This window comes from Pseudophryne corroboree, chromosome 5, assembly GCF_028390025.1.
Source record: "Pseudophryne corroboree isolate aPseCor3 chromosome 5, aPseCor3.hap2, whole genome shotgun sequence".
NCBI lineage: Eukaryota > Metazoa > Chordata > Amphibia > Anura > Myobatrachidae > Pseudophryne > Pseudophryne corroboree.
In genome coordinates, this window is record NC_086448.1 from 803,190,077 (window position 1) to 803,212,192 (window position 22,116).

At 46.2% G+C, this 22,116-nt stretch overlaps 1 protein-coding gene and 1 long non-coding RNA gene across 3 annotated transcripts in view; one reads left to right on the forward strand and one right to left on the reverse strand.

Moving 5' to 3' along the window:
* The window catches only part of LOC134929490 (uncharacterized), a 43,912-nt gene extending 35,308 nt beyond the window's left edge, over window positions 1-8,604 (reverse strand). The window contains exons 1-2 of the long non-coding RNA XR_010178588.1: window positions 8,531-8,604; window positions 3,205-3,345 (exon numbers count right to left, since the gene is read on the reverse strand). This is a non-coding gene — a long non-coding RNA (uncharacterized LOC134929490). The remainder of the gene's footprint in view (window positions 1-3,204; window positions 3,346-8,530) is intronic.
* The window catches only part of SAMD12 (sterile alpha motif domain containing 12), an 890,943-nt gene that overhangs the window by 250,152 nt on the left and 618,675 nt on the right, over window positions 1-22,116 (forward strand). The window lies entirely within an intron of this gene.

Below are 22,116 nucleotides of genomic sequence, written 5' to 3' on the forward strand. Positions count from 1 at the left end.
TAAACTTTCCTTTTTCTCTCCTCCTCTGATCTCAAAGAGCAGTTTCCACCGTTTCATCTTCGCGTTGCAGGCTCTTGACCTCTCTGATCCTCATACGTTATTCACCTATGTTATATTGATTTAATTTATCCTCTTGCTGGTTAGATCTCCCCAGTTTGTCTTTATTAAACATGAATTTTCATCCTAACGGGATTCCAGCATCACAGCTCCCTATTGTAGCCTCAGAATAATGAATATCAATGTGTTGGTGAAGAGGAGAGCGGATAAATAGGGTGGAAGAAAGTGTCGGGTTATGAATTGAGCAATGACCCCGGTGCTGGAAATGAAAGCATGGAGTCTTGGGTTTCATGTCATGATCAAATAACTTATACACAGCGTAATATTTAGTACAAGATCGCAGCTCAGGAACATTATTGGGGCGATTTAAAAGGGGAATTATATATACTGTGTGTTTGTGTGTGTGTGTGTGTGTGTATATATATATATATATATATTATTATTTTTTTAGAAAAACCTTGATATAGGAAGACTCAACATGTTTTATAAAAAACATATACAAAGTTTTCAATTCACAAAACATGCAACACTAAAATTATACAGAGCTAAAAACTACGTCTATGATATATATATATATATATATATATATATATATATATATATATGAAAAAAATACAACTAAGAAGCAACAAGATAAAAAAAGTATATAAATAATAACAAAAGGTACAAATTGCTTAACTTGAGAAGAAGGGTTACATCAGGTGTCAACCAACGCGTTTTGTCCAACTGGACTTCATCAAGGGGTAATGGTGGTCATTCCGAGTTGATCTCATGTAGCAACTTTTTGCTGCTGCTGCGATCAACTAGTCCACGCCTATGGGGGAGTGTATTTTAGCTTAGCAGGGCTGCGATCGCTTGTGCAGCCCTGCTAAGCTAAAAAAAATTTCAAGCAGGACAAGACTAGGCCTGGACCTACTTACCCTGTGCGACGATCTGTGCGATGCTGGGGCCGGCTTTGACGTCAGACATCCGCCCACCGTTCTCCTGGACACGCCTGCGTTTTCTCCACCGCTCCTTGAAAACAGCTCCAAACGGTCTGGTGACCGCAATCTTCTTGCGGTCGGCTCTGCGACCGCTTTCTTCGTAGGGCAACGGCGCGCGTGCACAGTGCGGCCGCAGCGCATTCGCATTCCAGACCCGTACGCACCGCAGCGACAAACCGCTGTGTGCGAACAGGTTGGAATGACCCCCAATGTGAGAGTGGGACATATCACCTATATATATACCTGGTGTAGTTGTGGATTGATTAATTACATCACTTCCTGTGATTAAATGATAAAGAAAAGGGAGTCGAATAATGTTAATTGAAAGTGACCCACACTATTATATGTATGTATGTATGTATGTATGTATGTATGTATGTATGTGTGTGTGTGTGTGTATGTATGTATGTATGTATATATATATATATATATATATATATATATATATATATATATATGTATATATACATACAGGGCCATCTTAACAGCAGTGTAGGCCCCTGGGCACAGCAATGCACTGGGCCACCTACCCATCCTCCAGTGGTAGGGGTGGAGGGTGCTATCAGCGGCAGCTTTGATGACCCGCGGGCGGTACGGGGTGTTCTATCTTCCGCTCAGCATGTAGGACCTGGAGCAGTAATTTCTGCTAATTATTCCTTTACTGCACAGATGGTGGGAGATGGGGCGGGAGGGAGAACACGAAACTGTAGAATAGGGCATTGGGCTGATTGAAGGAGCCCTGGTACATGACTTCCAGGGTAGTAGGGGGTGGTTAATACATAGGGGAGAGATGGATAGTGGAGTGGGCTTAATATTTATCATTTTCCGGTGGGAGGGCAGCTTGATTGGCTGCAGATATCTGAAGTTCCTGAAATATATTTCTTAGCTTTGAATGGGATAAAAAACTAGAGAGTCCCACCTTTCCAGAGGTTCTGGGGACTTGGGGATCAGAGTTCAGGAGCCAGAGCAATCCACCAACGAACATCTAAAACTGCATATTAGGCGATTGGAGCTGGAGCAGAGACCAGCTGCTGGAAGCCTGATATCTCTGGTTCTGGGCATAGTAGAGACAAGCTGCCAGTGTCCACCAAAAGGGGAGAGTCCCAGAGTTTGGATTTACCTCATATCCCGAGATATCTGGCTGGGAAGAGCAATTAACAGGCTCGGATTGGGACCACTTCTTTAAAGTCTGATATTTCCGGTACCCCAGGGCTGATTTTCAAAAATCCGGTACCCCTGGAAAGAGGGGACCCTCAGCTATCGGCCTAGGGCCCTTATACTCCTGGGGCCCTTGTGCAAGAGCCCATACGAAAAGACAGCCATATATATATATATATATATATATAAAAATGAACTTTTTTCACACGCTTCAAGTAGCAGAAACTCACGGTAGAACCCCTGTTAGTGGGAGCGATAGAAATGTAGACAAATAAACACCAGATGGCGCTAAATGTCACAGGTAATTGTCTGTAATAGAGTCCATAAATTGTTAAAAAGCAAATGGCCAAAAGTATTCCTATAAAACTTGATTGGTAGCTCCACCGGGGGTATATGTTGAAGTTTCCAGATCAATGCTTGCTTATGCTCAGCCAGGCGGTTTTCCTGTAAAACACCCTCACACCAAAAAAAAGTTGACACCCAAGATACGGCACAAAGCCTTGAATTAGTAAAACATCTGATGTTTATTTATAACATCCAGCATAAAAATATTATATAAAACAATTTTCACATCGTACACAAGCAAGTGCCAACAACCGACCCAGGGTGTGAGCTCAGTGGTAGGGACTCCCCAATGCAAGCAGGGTATCCCAATCACCTTTAAAACCCACACGTTTCGTCCTTTGACAGGACTTCCTCAGGGGTAAAATCTAAACATGTAGTAAAATGGGTACCTATAGTTCCCACCAAAATAGGCTGATTTTATATATATATATATATATATATATACACAGAAGATCCTCGGCACTCCGTTATCAATACTGGTGCAGCATGCCCGGTGCCCTTTACAGCCAAATAGCAATATAACAGTGTAGTTGGCGGCACTCCTGGGACTTATTCAAGTGAATAAACGAGACCACCCCGTTTATTCCAGCTTAACGTTTCGGTTTTTATTGACCGTCTTCAGAAGCAACAATAAACAGAATACAAGACTTCTAGTTCTTACCTTAAATAACAATTTCAAATCACCACATGTGCAGATGCTCACGGAACTCCGTGTAGCTACATCCGGTTACGTCATCAACTGCGAACCACAGAGTCCCGTCTCTGGCGCATACCGGCTTGCGTGCTCCCATCACCATGGAAACTTAAACATAAACAAGAGCGGCAGCCCATTAGTCAATGACATACATAGTTCTAATACATGAGCAGTATCTGATCGTCATCTGACCGTAACAATACTTAATAAAACCATATTAATACCTGGCCTGCATCTAAAAAGACTTATATACAGAAATCTCCTATTGAAACCTACTCCTATAAAAAACATGAAAGGGATAATGTTTCGTTGAGCCCATGTGGAGACACCGTCCTAAGACGGTGTATCCACCGAGCCTCCTTTTGCAAGAGCTGTTTAGCTCTATCACCTCCACGCTTAGTAAACGGTATTTGCTCTAAAATTCTATACCTTAATGTGGATAGATTGTGCCCACATTGCTTAAAGTGTTTTGCAACGGGTTGATCTATTATCTTCCCCTCCAATGATTGTTTTATGGCACTCCTATGTTGTGTCATCCGCTCTTTAAATTGGCAAGTTGTCTTGCCTATATAATATAAATCACAGGGACAACGTATGAAGTATACAACAAAACGGCTACTGATTGGCCGAAAGGACCCTCTTTGACAGGAGTCAGGGGGGGTCCTAGCAGTCGGGGAAAGGGGTCCCATGTGTAAACATGGGACCCCTTTCAGTGAGTGGTCGGGTTTCCGTTTTTTGTTTTGCCAAGTACGTGGATTATTCAAAGAACACCAGCAACACTGGATTATGTGAGTACAATTTTTTCACAGGTACCCCGAGGATTCTACATGGAGAAGAGGACCAAGCCTCGTGTGAACATAGGTAAGTATGTATGTTTGGAGGTGTGCATGTATGTAATAAACTTATACTGTCACGGTGTGTGTGTCCTGTTTTTTGGGGGGTATTGTTTTAGTAGTAGTACTACAGGTACCAGCGGGCCCGGTTTTCCACCGCATGCTGGTACTTGTGGTGCTCCAAGTACCAGCATGCGGGGGAGGCTTGCTGGGACTTGTAGTACTGCTACTAAAAACAATATTCACATTTGTTTCAAAAGGCTATCAGCCCCCCATCCGCCGCCCTTGGATGGGGGGGGACAGCCTCGGGCTTCACCCCTGGTCCTTGGGTGGCTGGAGGGGTGGACCCCTTGATTTAAGGGGTTCCCACTCCTCCAGGGTACCCCGGCCAGGGGTGACTAGTTGGGTATGTAATGCCAGGGCCGCCGGAACCACAATAAAAGTGTCCCCCGGCTGTGGCATTATGTACCTGGCTAGTGGAGCCCGGTGCTGGTTTAAAAAATACGGGGGACCCCTACGCTTTTTGTCCCCCATATTTTTGGAACCAGGACCAGGCGCAGAGCCCGGTGCTGGTTGATGAAATATGGGGGAACCCCTGTCATTTTCCCCCCCATATTTTGTCAACCAGGACCGGCTCAAAGAGACCGAGGCTGGTTTTCCTTGGGGGGGGGGGGGGGGGGGGGTAGGCATTTTTCACATTTTTTTTATTTTTTTTACGAAAGGTGCACAATGAAGCCCTGCACGGATCTCACAGATCCGGCCGAGATTCATTGTGTTAATTTCGGCAGTATTTTACTATTCACTCCCGTAAAACACTGCCAAAAAATACGAATGACATCGACATCGGAAAACACGAAAATGCAGAATACGAAAGGCTTAGTAAATTAGTCGTAATAAATTCAAAAAGTTGCAAATTTACACATTCGATGTCATTCGTGTTTGAACTTTAACCTCATTCAGAAAAATACGAATTTTAGTAAATATACCCCTATGCGTCGGCGGCATCTTATGCATTTTCGTTGTTATATCTGTGCAAGTTTATCTGTATTTTATTAGTTTGCAACTTAGTCAACTGGAGGATTAACCACTCGCCGACATACCGCTGTAGTGTGAAGAATTTAATTCCCCCCCTGCCCAATTAGCTTTCATTCCCCCGGCCCAATTGGCATTTCATTGGCATGTAGTCATTTAATTTGGGGGTTTTTGTTTTTGCCTCAGGTCCACTTGGCTATGTTTTTCCCCAGTCCCCCCACTTTTGTCTAGTTGGGTGTCGTTTGCATGTGGTTTGTGTGTAGTTTTTTATTTTGCTGACTTTGGGACGGCTCTTGATCTGCTCTCCATTGTCATTTGAGATTTGCACTTGATAGCAGGAACATTACCCTCCTGTAGAATTGTGAGGTTGTCTATGGTCCCGAGGTACGTCTGGTGGAATGCTAGGTCTGGGGCAAGCAGAGCCGGCCATAGGCATAGGCAAACTAGGCAATTGCCTAGGGCTTTTGATATGCCTGGGGGCATCAGCAGCTTCTGCTGATTAAAATGATATGCAGCATGCCTATATTCTGTATGTAGCATTTCATATGCAGATACAGCCACAGTCTCACACAGTATATTGGCATGCTGCATATCCGTTTAATCAGCAGAAGCTGCTTGTGCAACCTAGCCACATAGCAATGCAAATAAGATGCATTTTCATAAAAAGGTGCCCAACGTTAGCATTGAGGCAAGATTTATGAGGACACATCTGTATCCAAGCAGAGACAGAGGCAGAGGTCACAGTGTTAGTGGCAGTGTGAGTGCTGTGTGCATGTAAGTGGGTTGGTTGTGCAGTAGTGTTCGGAATATGTGTAAGGAGCATTATGTGTGTCATGTAAAAATGCATTAATAATGTATGTGCAATACATGTGTAAAGGGGCACTATGTGTGTCATTATGTGTATAAGGGCATTAATAATGTGCGGCATATGTGTAACAGGGTACAACTGTATGTGTGTCATTATGTGTATAGGGGCACTAATAATGTGCAGCAAATGTGTAGGGGGCACTATGTGTGTCATTATGTGTATAAGGGCATTAATAATGTGCGGCATATGTGTAAGGGACATTGGCCCTCATTCCGAGTTGTTCGCTCGCTAGCTGCTTTTAGCAGCATTGCACACGCTAGGCCGCCGCCCTCTGGGAGTGTATCTTAGCTTAGCAGTACGAACGAAAGATTAGCAGAACTGCTACTAAATAATTCTTTGCAGTTTCTGAGTAGCTCCAGACCTACTCCTAGATTGTGATCAGCTCAGTCCGTTTAGTTCCTGGTTTGACGTCACAAACACGCCCTGCGTTCTGCCAGCCACTCCCCCGTTTCTCCAGATACTCCTGTGTTTTTCCCTGACACGCCTGCGTTTTTTAGCACACTCCCGGAAAACGCTCAGTTACCACCCAGAAATGCCCCTTTCCTGTCAATCATTCACCGATCAGCAGTACGACTGAAAATCGTCGCTCGAACACCAGCAAATCTACTAGGTTTTGTGTTAAATAACTTAGCACATGCGCTCTGCGTACCATGCGTAGTTAGCAACAAATCGCAGCATAGCGAAAATTGGCAACGAGCGAACAACTCGGAATAACCCTCATTATGTGTAAAAGGGCATTAATAAAGGTTGTCATAATGTGTAAGGCGCATTATGTTTATAAGGACATTAATGTGTCTCATGTGTAAGGGGCATTACTGTGTGGAATTGTGTATAAATGCATTACTAATGTGTGGCATTATGTGTATAAGGTGCTCTACTATGTGGCGTTGCGTATAGAAAGGTCACTACTGTGTCGTCTAATGTGAATAAAGAGCAATAGGGTGTGGTGTAATGTGAATAAGGAGCAATTCATTGTGATGTAATGTGAATAAGGGGCTCTACTGTGAGGAGTAACGTTTATAAGGTAAAGTAATACTACTGTGGGATGTAATATGAATTATGGACACTATCGCATGATAAAATGTGAATAAAGTTGTGGTACTGTGTGGCGTAATTGGAATTGGGATTACTATTGTGTGGCCATGCCCCTTGCCAGCAAAAACACACCCCTTTCTGGGCCAAATGTGCGAACTGTTCCTATTTAAAATATAGGGGGTACAAACACCAAAATAAGGACTGCTATGGGTGAGGGGTGATGGTGCTGGGAAGGAGGTGCAAGGTCAGAGGCGGAACCAACAGTGGTGCTAGGGGGCACCAGCCAAAATCTTGCCTAGGGCATCATATTGGTTAGGGCCGGCTTTGGGGGCAAGGTTGGATGTGGCTCGGAAGGTCAATAGTTTGTTAACTTAAGTTTTAGGCTTAGTGGGTGTGCTTTCATTGCAGTGGGGTAAGAGTTGAACCTCAATGTTTGGTTCTGTGTGTTTGTTTTGTTGTCCTGTCCATTCTATAGTGCCGCCACCATTCCAAAATGTAAATTTAAAATTATTATTTCTCAGTAATAAATTTGGCGGAAGTTTTAAATGCCAGCACTGTTGTCCATAATTGTATTCTTAGTGATTAAGTTATATATAATTGTGGAAGTATCACCAAAGATGGCGCTGATGAGCAGCTGATTCAGTGCATAAGTCACCAGGAAAATGGTGCAGCGGCCATTTTCCCAGTGTTTCTTGTATGCACAGTAAGAAAATCACTGCCATTTTCCTGGTGATCTGCACATGCACACTAAACTCTGGGACTGCACTAGGGTCCCCTAGTGACCCTACTACCCAGAGTCTACAGCGCTGGCGGCTAGAGAGGAGGAGACCTCCTTCCCTCTTGAAGCGTTGAAGCGCGCCTGGTTGAAACATGTATACTTCTTCCCCAGTTTATCCCCAACTGTCTGTATGCTTCCTCCTGTGGAATTATTTGCTGATCTGATGGTAAACAGTTATTTAAAAAATAAAATAAAATAAAAAGTCTGCTTTAGCGATTTAATGCCAGTTGCAGAGCTCCCGACTATTGCAGATCGGGCATCAGGATTGGTGTGTGACTGTGGCCCGCTAGGAGAGTGGGTGCTTCACAGAGGGGGCCAAACCCCCCCACCCCACGGAACCGCAAAACACCATTTTATTGCAGCACACAGTGGCGGCACCTAAATAACTCTCAAACACAGTCCCCCACCCCCACCCACACTGCAAATTGAGACAAATGTGCCAATACAAGGATGGTAGATCAGTCCACGAATTCTGGACAATAGGGGGAGGTATGTTGTAGGTATAGGGCCCAAGTATACTCACCCAGCAGACCCCATCTTTGATTTATAACCTCATTACATAAATTACAGATTTGTCATTTCTTACTGCTGCTTCAGTTGCGCCAAGATGCCCTGTGACTCTGCCACGCCCAAGCGTAGTTTGCACTAAAAATCGGAGTGTCTCTGTTGCACCTCATGGCATACGGACAACCAGTATGTGAGGACAAATCCATACAGTAAGGGGTATATTAGACCACATATACTTACAGGTTAGACACAAGTGACATGAACTGCTACATTCCTATAGCGATCGTCCGCCTTAGAAACAGAGTATTCTGGGAAAAAGAGAAAGAGAGTATTCTGGGAAAAAGCTCAAACTATTTTTTTTGTCATTTATGTTGAAAATATTTGACACCTTTAAAATGCTGAGGGAAATGATTGTACCTATCCTGTACAAGTGTGCTGAATATGTTTCCTCACCTGCGCCAGTGTTAATGAGTTTGATTAATAAATAGACCTCCTAGAGCTGATTTCTCCCTTGGCAGTCCTAAAATAACAGTCTCATGTAAACACATTTACCTGTTAATGGATTATTCAGTCTGATTGGGAACAGGCACATTTACACTACTAATATTTAAAAAAATATATATATATTTTTTACGTCCGTGATTAGAAGATAAACATATGTTATCACGCATAATGTAAGCCGGGTGTGATTGTATACCGAGTAATGTAAATGCTATTCTTGTCCTCGCGCAGTTTCAAAATTAACTTTGTGCAACACGTCTGAACTGTCAAAGTATTGATTGGCGTTTCTGACAGGTATAGGCGCCAGCTCTTATTGCGTTTTATGTCCTTGCATGAATACGAGATGATAATGTCGATATTATCTTAAACCATAAAGCTATTCCGTTAAACACACTTTTACCATGGAGCCGCTGCGGCCGCTAGACTTAATATGCACTCTATGTACTTTGTACGCTATTTGCGTACAGAGTCCCATACCGTGTACGGACTTAGCGTACAAACGCCGCGCTGGGGGTACAAAGTACACACAGCGCGCACACACTCTTGATATACTGTAAACCTTATTAGTAATGCAATGCAATGATATTATTAAACTCTAAACCTTATGCAGCAAAGCACTGCAATGATGTTACACCTTAAACCTTATGCAGGGCTGACGGTACAAAGTACCCGCAGCACGTACACAACTTATCAATACACTTTTCTCTGACGTCCTAGTGGATGCTGGGAACTCCGTAAGGACCATGGGGAATAGCGGGTTCCGAAGAGACTGGGCACATCTAAGAAAGAATTAGGACTACCTGGTGTGCACTGGCTCCTCCCTCTATGCCCCTCCTCCAGACCTCATTTAGAATTCTGTGCCCGGCCGAGCTGGTTGCACACTAGGGGCTCTCCTGAGCTCCTAGAAAAGAAAGTATATATTTAGGTTTTTTATTTTCAGTGAGATCTGCTGGCAACAGACTCACTGCTACGAGGGACTTAGGGGAGAAGAAGCGAACCTACCTGCTTGCAGCTAGCTTGGGCTTCTTAGGCTTCTGGACACCATTAGCTCCAGAGGGATCGAACACAGGCCCAGCCTCGGTCGTCCGGTCCCGGAGCTGCGCCGCCGTCCCCCTTGCAGAGCCAGAAGCAAGAAGAACGTCCAGGAAATCGGCGGCTGAAGACTCCGGTCTTCATTAAGGTAGCGCACAGCACTGCAGCTGTGCGCCATTGCTCCCCATGCACACCACACACTCCGGTCACTGATGGGTGCAGGGCGCTGGGGGGGGGGCGCCCTGGGCTGCAATAAGAGTACCTTATATTGGCATAAAACACATAATATAATCAGTAAGACTATATATGTGTAAAATCCCCTGCCAAAAATATCCTTAAAAAAGTGGGAGAAGTCCGCCGAGAAGGGGGCGGGGCTATCTCCCTCAGCACACTGGCGCCATTTCCTCTCACAGCTCCGCTGGAGGGATGCTCCCCAGGCTCTCCCCTGCAGTTTCCAGGCTCAATAGGGTGAAAAAGAGAGAAAAAATATACTAAATATAGGCGCAAACTGTATATTTATAGCAGCTATAGGAGAAAAATCACTGTGTGTAGTGTGAATCCCTGCATTATATAGCGCTCTGGTGTGTGCTGGCATACTCTCTCTCTGTCTCCCCAAAGGACTTTGTGGGGTCCTGTCCTCAGTCAGAGCATTCCCTGTGTGTGTGCGTGTGTCGGTACGGCTGTGTCGACATGATTGATGAGGAAGATTATATGGAGGCGGAGCAGGTGCCGATAAGTGTGATGTTACCCCCTGCGGGGTCGACACCAGAGTGGGTGGATATGTGGAAGGTATTAACCGACAGTGTCAACTCCTTTACATAAAAGGCTAGATGACGTACAGCAGTGGGACAGCCGGCTTCTCAGCCCGCGCCTGCCCAGGCGTCTCAAAAGCCATCAGGGGCTCAAAAACGCCCGCTACCTCAGATGGCAGACACAGATGTCGACACGGAGTCTGACTCCAGTGTAGACGACGATGAGACAAATGTAAAATCCACAGGGGCCATCCGTTGTATGAATACGGCAATGAAAAATGTGTTGCACATTTCTGACATTAACCCAGTTACCACAAAAAAGGGTATTATAGTTGGTTCTTCCCCCATCAGATGAATTGAATGAAGTGTGTGAAGTGGGGTTCCCCCGATAAGAAAATAGTAATTTCTAAAACGTTACTGATGGCGTACCCTGTCCCGCCAAAGGACAGGTTACGTTGGGAGACGTCCCTTAGGGTGGAGAAGGCGCTCACACGCTTGGCAAAAAAGGTGGCACTGCCGTCTCAGGATACGGCCGCCTTAAAGGAGCCTGCTCATAAAAAGCAGGAAGCTATCCTGAAGTCTTTATATACACACTCAGGTATTATACTGAGACCTGCAATTGCTTCAGTGTGTAGTGCTGCAGCAGCTTGGTCCGATACCCTGTCAGATAATATGGATACTTGACAGGGATACTATTTTGCTAACCATAGAGCATTTTAAAGACGTGGTCTTATATATGAGAGATGCACAGAGGGATATTTGCCGGCTGGCATCTAAAATTAATGCAATGTCCATTTCTGCCAGAAGAGTATTATGGACTCGGCAGTGGACAGGTGATGCTGATTCTAAAAGGCACATGGAGGTTTTGCCTTATAAGAGTGAGGAATTGTTTGGGGAGGGTCTCTCGGACCTAGTATCCACAGCAACAGCTGGGAAGTCGACATTCTTACCTCAGGTTTCCTCACAGCCGAAGAAAGCACCGTATTATCAGGTACAGTCCTTTCGGCCACAAAAAGGCAAGCGGGTCAGAGGCGCTTCCTTTCTGCCCAGAGGCAGGGGAAGAGGAAAAAAGCTGCACCAGACAGCCAGTTCCCTGGAACCAAAATCCTCCCCCGCTACCTCTAAAGTCCACCGCATGACGCTGGGGCTCCACAGGCGGAGCCAGGTGCGGTGGGGGCGCGTCTCCGGAACTTCAGCGACCAGTGGGTTCGCTCACAGGTAGATCCCTGGGTTCTACAAGTGGTATCTCAGGGATACAAGCTGGAGTTAGAGGCCACTCCCCCTCGCCGTTGCCTCAAATCTGCCTTGCCGGCTGCTCCCAAAGAAAGGGAGGTAGTACTGGACGCTATTCACAAGCTGTACTTCCAGCAGGTGATAATCAAGGTACCCCCCCCCCCCCCTTCAACAGGGGCGGGGTTACTATTCCACAATGTTGTGGTACCGAAACCAGATGGTTCGGTGAGACCCATCCTAAATTTAAAATTCTTGAACACTTATATAAGGAAGTTCAAGATGGAATCGCTCAGGGCGGTTATACAAGCCTGGAAGAGGGTGTCCCCATGTACCCACCTCACCAGGAGTACCTCAGGTTTGTGGTACAGGACTGTCATTACCAATGCCAGACGTTGCCGTTTGGTCTGTCCACGGCACCGAGGGTATTTACCAAGGTAATGGCCAAAATGATGATACTCCTTAGAAAGAAGGGAGTTATAATTATCCTGTACTTGGACGATCTCCTGAAAAGGCGAGGTCCAAGGAGCAGTTGCTAGTCAGCGTAGCACTATCTCAGGAAGTGCTGCATCAGCACGGCTGGATCCTGAATATCCCAAAGTCGCAGCTGATTCCCGCAACGCGTCTGCTGTTCTTGGGTATGATTCTGGACACAGAACAGAAGAAGGTTTTTCTCCCGGAGGAGAAGGCCCAGGAATTATCATCTCTGGTCAGGGACCTCCTGCAACCAAAACAGGTGTCGGTGCATCACTGCACGCGAATCCTGGGAAAGATGGTAGCTCTTACGAAGCGTTTCCCTTTGGCAGGTTCCATGCGAGGATCTTCCAGTGGGATCTCTTGGGCAAGTGGTCCGAATCGCATCTTCAGATGCATCGGTGGATCACCCTGTCACCAAGGGCCAGGGTGTCTCTGCTGTGGTGGCTGCAGAATGCTCATCTTCGTGAAGGCCGCAGATTCGGCATACAGGACTGGGTCCTGGTGACCACGAATGCAAGCCTCCGAGGGTGGGGGGCAGTCACTCAGGGAAGAAAACGTCCAAGGACAAAAACTTCCTTGCATATAAATATTCTGGAACTACGGGTCATTTACAATGCCCTGAGTAAAACAGAATCCCTGCTTCAAAAACAACCGGTGCTGATTCAGTCAGACAACATCACGGCTGTTGCCCATGTAAATCGACAGGGCGGCACAAGAAGCAGGATAGCAATGGCAGAAGCCACAAGGATTCTTCGATGGGTGGAGAATCACGTGATAGCACTGTCAGCAGTGTTCATTCCGGGAGTGGAAAACTGGGAAGCAGACTTCCTCAGCAGACACAACCTCCACCCGGGAGAGTGGGGACTTCATCCAGAAGTTTTCAAGCTGATTGTACACCGGTGGGAACGACCACAGGTGGACATGATGGCGTCCCGCCTCAATAAAAAGCTAAAAAGAGATTGCGCCAGGTCAAGGGACCCTCAGGCGATAGCTGTGGACGCTCTAGTGACACCGTGGGTGTACCAGTCGGTTTATGTGTTCCCTCCTCTTCCTCTCATACCCAAGGTACTGAGGAGAATAAGAAGGAGAAGAGTAATAACTATAATCATTGTTCCGGATTGGCCAAGAAGAGCTTGGTACCCAGAACTTCAAGAAATGATCTCAGAGGACCCATGGCCTCTGCCGCTCAGACAGGACCTGCTGCAGCAGGGGCCCTGTCTGTTCCAAGACTTACCGCGACTACGTTTGACGGCATGGCGGTTGAACACCGGATCCTGAAGGAAAAGGGCATTCCGGAGGAAGTCATCCCTACGCTGATTAAAGCTAGGAAGGATGTGACCGCAATACATTATCACCGCATATGGCGAAAATATGTTGCGTGGTGTGAGGCCAGGAAGGCCCCAACGGAGGAATTTCAGTGGGGGCGTTTTCTGCACTTCCTACAGTCAGGGGTGACTATGGGCCTCAAATTGGCTTCCATTAAGGTCCTGATTTCGGCTCTGTCGATTTTCTTCCAAAAAGAACTGGCTTCACGGCCTGAAGTTCAGACTTTTGTTAAGTGAGTGCTGCATATTCAGCCCCCTTTTGTGCCTCCAGTGGCACCTTGGGATCTCAACGTGGTGTTGGATTTCCTAAAGTCGCATTGGTTTGAGCCACTTAAAACCGTGGAGCTAAACTATCTCACGTGGAAAGTGGTCATGCTGTTGGCCTTGGCTTCGGCCAGGCGTGTGTCAGAATTGGCGGCTTTGTCTTGTAAAAGCCCTTATCTGATTTTCCATATGGATAGGGCGGAATTGAGGACTCATCCCCAATTTCTTCCTAAGGTGGTATCAGCATTTCATTTGAACCACTCTATTGTGGTGCCTGCGGCTACTCGGGACTTGGAGGATTCCAAGTTGCTAGATGTAGTCAGGGCCCTGAAAATCTATGTTTCCAGGACGGCTAGAGTCAGGAAGACTGACTCGCTATTTATCCTGTATGCACCCAACAAGCTGGGTGCTCCTGCTTCAAAGCAGACTATTGCTCGCTGGATCTGTAGCACGATTCAACTTGCACATTCTGCGGCTGGACTGCCGCATCCTAAATCTGTAAAAGCCCATTCCACGAGGAAAGTGGGCTCTTTTTGGGCGGCTGCCCGAGGGGTATCGGCTTTGCATCTTTGCCGAGCTGCTACTTGGTCGGGTTCAAACACATTTGCAAAATTCTACAAGTTTGATACCCTGGCTGAGCAGGACCTTGAGTTTGCTCATTCGGTGCTGCAGAGTCATCCGCACTCTCCCGCCCGTTTGGGAGCTTTGGTATAATCCCCATGGTCCTTACGGAGTTCCCAGCATCCACTAGGACGTCAGAGAAAATAAGAATTTACTCACCGGTAATTCTATTTCTCGTAGTCCGTAGTGGATGCTGGGCGCCCATCCCAAGTGCGGATTGTCTGCAATACCTGTATATAGTTATTGCTTAACTAAAGGGTTATTGTTTGGAGCCATCTGTTGAGAGGCTCAGTTGTTATTCATACTGTTAACTGGGTATAGTATCACGAGTTGTACGGTGTGATTGGTGTGGCTGGTATGAGTCTTACCCGGGATTCCAAATCCTTTCCTTATTGTGTCAGCTCTTCCGGGCACAGTTTCCTAACTGAGGTCTGGAGGAGGGGCATAGAGGGAGGAGCCAGTGCACACCAGGTAGTCCTAATTCTTTCTTAGATGTGCCCAGTCTCCTTCGGAACCCGCTATTCCCCATGGTCCTTACGGAGTTCCCAGCATCCACTACGGACTACGAGAAATAGAATTACCGGTGAGTAAATTCTTATTTTAAACCTTATACAGTTAGGTAATGTAATACGCTTTAAACCCTAGCAGGGAAAAGAGGACACAACACCGATTTGTAGTTAAACACTGGGCTCCGACACCTCAGCGTATATATCTGGAAGGGGATAACAATACAATTTATACACTACAATACAACAGAGTAAATGGCTACAGTCAATGTACATACGTGAGAATATTCGCTTGCGCAACCTGGTCCAGTCCTCCGCTAATCAGGTAGATAGCGTTAAGAGTCTTCTGACCGGCCAGGCAGCAACAGGCTTTTTATACACTACTTCAAAAAGCAATACAATGGATACTGTAATCCCTTTGTCCATTGGTCACAGAGATGCATCTTTACATTACAGGAGAGGTCATAGGTTGATTTGAAAAGGTAGGCGATGTCTTTCCCAACTGCTCTTGTGGGTGGTCTCCTCTGGATTCCCGCCGCATACATAATATACAGTAAATACAGTTTATATCTATATTCTACTTCTACACATGACTACACGCAGGAACATGCGATCTTCCTCAAACCAACACCGGAATGTTACCCTTAAAATACCCTACAGCTGGATACTAGACATCACCTTATAACTAGAGATGTGCACCGGAAATTTTTCGGGTTTTGGTTTTGGGTTCGGTTCCGTGGCCGTGTTTTGGGTTCGAACGCGTTTTGGCAAAACCTCACCGAATTTTTTTTGTCGGATTCGGGTGTGTTTTGGATTCGGGTGTTTTTTTCAAAAAACCCTAAAAAAACAGCTTAAATCATAGAATTTGGGGGACATTTTGATCCCAAAGTATTATTAACCTCAATAACCATAATTTCCACTCATTTTCAGTCTATTCTGAACACCTCACACCTCACAATATTATTTTTAGTCCTAAAATTTGCACCGAGGTCGCTGGATGACTAAGCTCAGCGACCCAAGTGGCCGACACAAACACCTGGCCCATCTAGGAGTGGCACTGCAGTGTCACGCAGGATGGCCCTTCCAAAAAACACTCCCCAAACAGCACATGACGCAAAGAAAAAAAGAGGCGCAATGAGGTAGCTGTGTGACTAAGCTCAGCGACCCTAGTGGCCGACACAAACACCTGGCCCATCTAGGAGTGGCACTGCAGTGTCACGCAGGATGGCCCTTCCAAAAAACACTCCCCAAACAGCACATGACGCAAAGAAAAAAAGAGGCGCAATGAGGTAGCTGTGTGAGTAAGCTAAGCGACCCTAGTGGCCGACACAAACACCTGGCCCATCTAGGAGTGGCACTGCAGTGTCAGGCCGGATGGCCCTTCCAAAAAACACTCCCCAAACAGCACATGACGCAAAGAAGAAAAAAAAGAGGCGCAATGAGGAAGCTGTGTGACTAAGATAAGCGACCCTAGTGGCCGACACAAACACCTGGCCCATCTAGGAGTGGCACTGCAGTGTCACGCAGGATGGCCCTTCCAAAAAACACTCCCCAAACAGCACATGACGCAAAGAAAAATGAAAGAAAAAAGAGGTGCAAGATGGAATTGTCCTTGGGCCCTCCCACCCACCCTTATGTTGTATAAACAGGACATGCACACTTTAACCAACCCATCATTTCAGTGACAGGGTCTGCCACACGACTGTGACTGAAATGACGGGTCGGTTTGGACCCCCACCAAAAAAGAAGCAATTAATCTCTCCTTGCAGAAACTGGCTCTACAGAGGCAAGATGTCCACCTCATCATCATCCTCCGGTTCATCACCGTGTACATCCCCCTCCTCACAGATTATCAATTCGTCCCCACTGGAATCCACCATCACAGCTCCCTGTGTACTTTGTGGAGGCAATTGCTGCTGGTGAATGTCTCCATGGAGGAATTGATTATAATTCATTTTAATGAACATCCTCTTCTCCACATTTTCTGGAAGTAACCTCGTACGCCGATTGCTGACAAGGTGAGCGGCGGCACTAAACACTCTTTCGGAGTACACACTTGTGGGAGGGCAACTTAGGTAGAATAAAGCCAGTTTGTGCAAGGGCCTCCAAATTGCCTCTTTTTCCTGCCAGTAGACGTACGGACTGTCTGACGTGCCTACTTGGATGCGGTCACTCATATAATCCTCCACCATTCTTTCAATGGTGAGAGAATCATATGCAGTGACAGTAGACGACATGTCCGTAATCGTTGTCAGGTCCTTCAGTCCGGACCAGATGTCAGCATCAGCAGTCGCTCCAGACTGCCCTGCATCACCGCCAGCGGGTGGGCTCGGAATTCTGAGCCTTTTCCTCGCACCCCCAGTTGCGGGAGAATGTGAAGGAGGAGATGTTGACAGGGCGCGTTCCGCTTGACTTGACAATTTTCTCACCAGCAGTTCTTTGAACCCCTGCAGACTTGTGTCTGCCGGAAAGAGAGATACAACGTAGGTTTTAAATCTAGGATCGAGCACGGTGGCCACAATGTAGTGCTCTGATTTCAACAGATTGACCACCCGTGAATCCTTGTTAAGCGAATTAAGGGCTCCATCCACAAGTCCCACATGCCTAGCGGAATCGCTCAGTGTTAGCTCCTCCTTCAATGTCTCCAGCTTCTTCTGCAAAAGCCTGATGAGGGGAATGACCTGACTCAGGCTGGCAGTGTCTGAACTGACTTCACGTGTGGCAAGTTCAAAAGGTTGCAGAACCTTGCACAACGTTGAAATCATTCTCCACTGCGCTTGAGACAGGTGCATTCCACCTCCTATATCGTGGTCAGTTGTATAGGCTTGAATGGCCTTTTGCTGCTCCTCCAACCTCTGAAGCATATAGAGGGTTGAATTCCACCTCGTTACCACTTCTTGCTTCAGATGATGGCAGGGCAGGTTCAGGCGTTTTTGGTGTTGCTCCAGTCTTCTGTACGTAGTGCCTGTACGCTGAAAGTGTCCCGCAATTCTTCAGGCCACCGACAGCATCTCTTGCACGCCCCTCTCGTTTTTTAAATAATTCTGCACCACCAAATTCAAGGTATGTGCAAAACATTGGACGTGCTGGAATGTGCCCATATTTAATGCACACACAATATTGCTGGCGTTGTCCGATGCCACAAATCCACAGGAGAGTCCAATTGGGGTAAGCCATTCTGCGATGATCTTCCTCAGTTCCCGTAAGAGGTTTTCAGCTGTGTGCGTATTCTGGAAAGCGGTGATACAAAGCGTAGCCTGCCTAGGAAAGAGTTGGCGTTTGCGAGATGCTGCTACTGGTGCCGCCGCTGCTGTTCTTGCGGCGGGAGTCAATACATCTACCCAGTGGGCTGTCACAGTCATATAGTCCTGAGTCTGCCCTGCTCCACTTGTCCACATGTCCGTGGTTAAGTGGACATTGGGTACAACTGCATTTTTTAGGACACTGGTGAGTCTTTTTCTGAGGTCTGTGTACATTTTCGGTATCGCCTGCCTAGAGAAATGGAACCTAGATGGTATTTGGCACAGGGGACACAGTACCTCAATCAAGTCTATAGTTGGCTCTGCAGTAATGATGGATACCGGAACCACGTTTCTCACCGCCCAGGATGCCAAGGCCTCAGTTATCCGCTTTGCAGCAGGATGACTGCTGTGATATTTCATCTTCCTCGCAAAGGACTGTTGGACAGTCAATTGCTTGGTGGAAGTAGTAAAAGTGGTCTTACGACTTCCCCTCTGGGATGACCATCGACTCCCAGCAGCAACAACAGCAGTAGGCGTTACACTCAAGGATGCATCGGTGGAATCCCAGGCAGGAGAGGACTCGTCAGAATTGCCAGTGACATGGCCTGCAGGACTATTGGCATTCCTGGGGAAGGAGGAAATTGACACTGAGGGAGTTGGTGGGGTGGTTTGCGTGAGCTTGGTTACAAGAGGAAGGGATTTACTGGTCAGTGGACTGCTTCCGCTGTCGCCCAAAGTTTTTGAACTTGTCACTGACTTATGATGAATGCGCTGCAGGTGACGTATAAGGGAGGATGTTCCGAGGTGGTTAACGTCCTTACCCCTACTTATTACAGCTTGACAAAGGCAACACACGGCTTGACACCTGTTGTCCGCATTTCTGTTAAAATACTTCCACACCGAAGAGCTGATTTTTTTTGGTATTTTCACCAGGCATGTCAATGGCCATATTCCTCCCACGGACAACAGGTGTCTCCCCGGGTGCCTGACTTAAACAAACCACCTCACCATCAGAATCCTCCTTGTCAATTTCCTCCCCAGCGCCAGCAACACCCATATCCTCCTCATCCTGGTGTACTTCAACACTGACATCTTCAATCTGACTATCAGGAACTGGACTGCGGGTGCTCCTTCCAGCACTTGCAGGGGGCGTGCAAATGGTGGAAGGCGCATGCTCTTCACGTCCAGTGTTGGGAAGGTCAGGCATCGCAAACGACACAATTGGACTCTCCTTGGGGATTTGTGATTTCGAAGAACGCACAGTTCTTTGCTGTGCTTTTGCCAGCTTAAGTCTTTTCATTTTTCTAGCGAGAGGCTGAGTGCTTCCATCCTCATGTGAAGCTGAACCACTAGCCATGAACATAGGCCAGGGCCTCAGCCGTTCCTTGCCACTCCGTGTGGTAAATGGCATATTGGCAAGTTTACGCTTCTCCTCCGACGATTTTATTTTAGATTTTTAGTCCTTTTTTTACTGATATTTTGTGTTTTGGATTTTACATGCTCTGTACTATGACATTGGGCATCGGCCTTGGCAGACGACGTTGATGGAATTTCATCGTCTCGGCCATGACTAGTGGCAGCAGCTTCAGCACGAGGTGGAAGTGGATCTTGATCTTTCCCTATTTTTGGAACCTCAACATTTTTGTTCTCCATATTTTAATAGGCACAACTAAAAGGCACCTCAGGTAAACAATGGAGATGGATGGATACTAGTATACTTATGGATGACGAGTGACTGACGACACAGAGGTAGCTACAGCCGTGGACTACCGTACTGCGTCTGCTAGTATAGAGATGATAATGATATAAAAAATATATATATATCACTACTGCAGGTATATATAATATAATGACGGACCTGCTGGACACTGTCAGCAGACTCCTAAACTACTAGTATGAAGAAGATAGAAAAAAAAACCCCACCACAGGTAGGTATACAATTATGGACGAGCACTGACAACACAGAGGTAGCTACAGCCGTGGACTACCGTACTGCGTCTGCTAGTATAGAGATGATAATGATATAAAAAATATATATATATCACTACTGCAGGTATATATAATATGACGGACCTGCTGGACACTGTCAGCAGACTCCTAAACTACTAGTATGAAGAAGATAGAAAAAAAAAACCCCACCACAGGTAGGTATACAATTATGGACGAGCACTGACGACACAGAGGTAGCTACAGCCGTGGACTACCGTACTGCGTCTGCTAGTATAGAGATGATAATGATATAAAATATATATATATATATCACTACTGCAGGTATATATAATATAATGACGGACCTGCTGGACACTGTCAGCAGACTCCTAAACTACTAGTATGAAGAAGATAGAAAAAAAAAACCCCACCACAGGTAGGTATACAATTATGGACGAGCACTGACGACACAGAGGTAGCCACAGCCGTGGACTACCGTACTGCGTCTGCTAGTATAGAGATGATAATGATATAAAAAATATATATATATCACTACTGCAGGTATATATAATATAATGACGGACCTGCTGGACACTGTCAGCAGACTCCTAAACTACTAGTATGAAGAAGATAGAAAAAAAAAACCCACCACAGGTAGGTATACAATTATGGACGAGCACTGACGACACAGAGGTAGCCACAGCCGTGGACTACCGTACTGCGTCTGCTAATATAGAGATGATAAAGATGATCGAGATGAACAAAAAAAATATAACACTACTGCAGGTAAATATTTATATAATATAATGAATGACGGACCTGCTGGACACTGTCAGCAGAATGCGTTTATAGAATAAAAAAAAAAAACACCACAGGAGTGTTTGTTTAACTTTTTCAGGCAGACAATATACTGGTGGTCACTGGTCAGTCACACTGGCAGCAAAAGTGTGCACTGTACTCCTGCTATTAACTGCACCCCAGTCTCCCCCACAATTCAGCTGTGTGAGCAGTGAGCACTCAGCACAGTCAGATATACATATAGATGATATTATCATGCAGCACACTGAGGCTGAGCACAGATATGGTATGTGACTGTGTATCGTTTTTTTTCAGGCAGAGAACGGATTATAAATAAAACTGGTGGTCACTGGTCACTATCAGCAAAACTCTGCACTGTACTGAGTACTCCTAATGCTCCCCAAGTAGTAAATCAAGTGTCTCTCTAATCTATTCTACACGGAGAGGACGCCAGCCACGTCCTCTCCCTATGAATCTCAATGCACGTGTGAAAATGGCGGTGACGCGCGGCTCCTTATATAGAATCCGAGTCTCGAGATAGAATCCGAGCCTCGCGAGAATCCGACAGCGGGATGATGACGTTCGGGCGCGCTCGGGTTAACCGAGCAAGGCGGGAAGATCCGAGTCTGCCTCGGACCCGTGTAAAAAGGCTGAAGTTCGGGGGGGTTCGGATTCCGAGGAACCGAACCCGCTCATCTCTACTTATAACCTTAGTCTGTCCCTTCCTATCATGCAAAGGCGAATCCCTTAGTCCTGGAATCATTAAAACTGTTGATACTTGCTGATGTGGTGCAGGGGAGCTATGTGTAAAATGTGCACTATTTGGATTAAATATGTAATGTTCTGATAACCCTCTATGCGCTCACAAACTCCGCCGTAAATACCCATACCACGCGCAGGACCGCGGGAGCGACCATACGCAAATTGCGGATATGTGCACGCACGGCGGAACAAGTGCACGCGCAGCGGGCATGTGTGTGGGGTTAGTACGTGATGTGTGTATTGGAATATTTTTCGACTTTGACAGAGATGAGTACTTACCAGTTGTACAGATGTGTTTTTCAGTTTTTATAGGCATTTATAATATATATTGGACTATTTATCAAGCAAAAAAAGTCCTGGTTTTGTTTGTTCGTATCCATCAAGGGG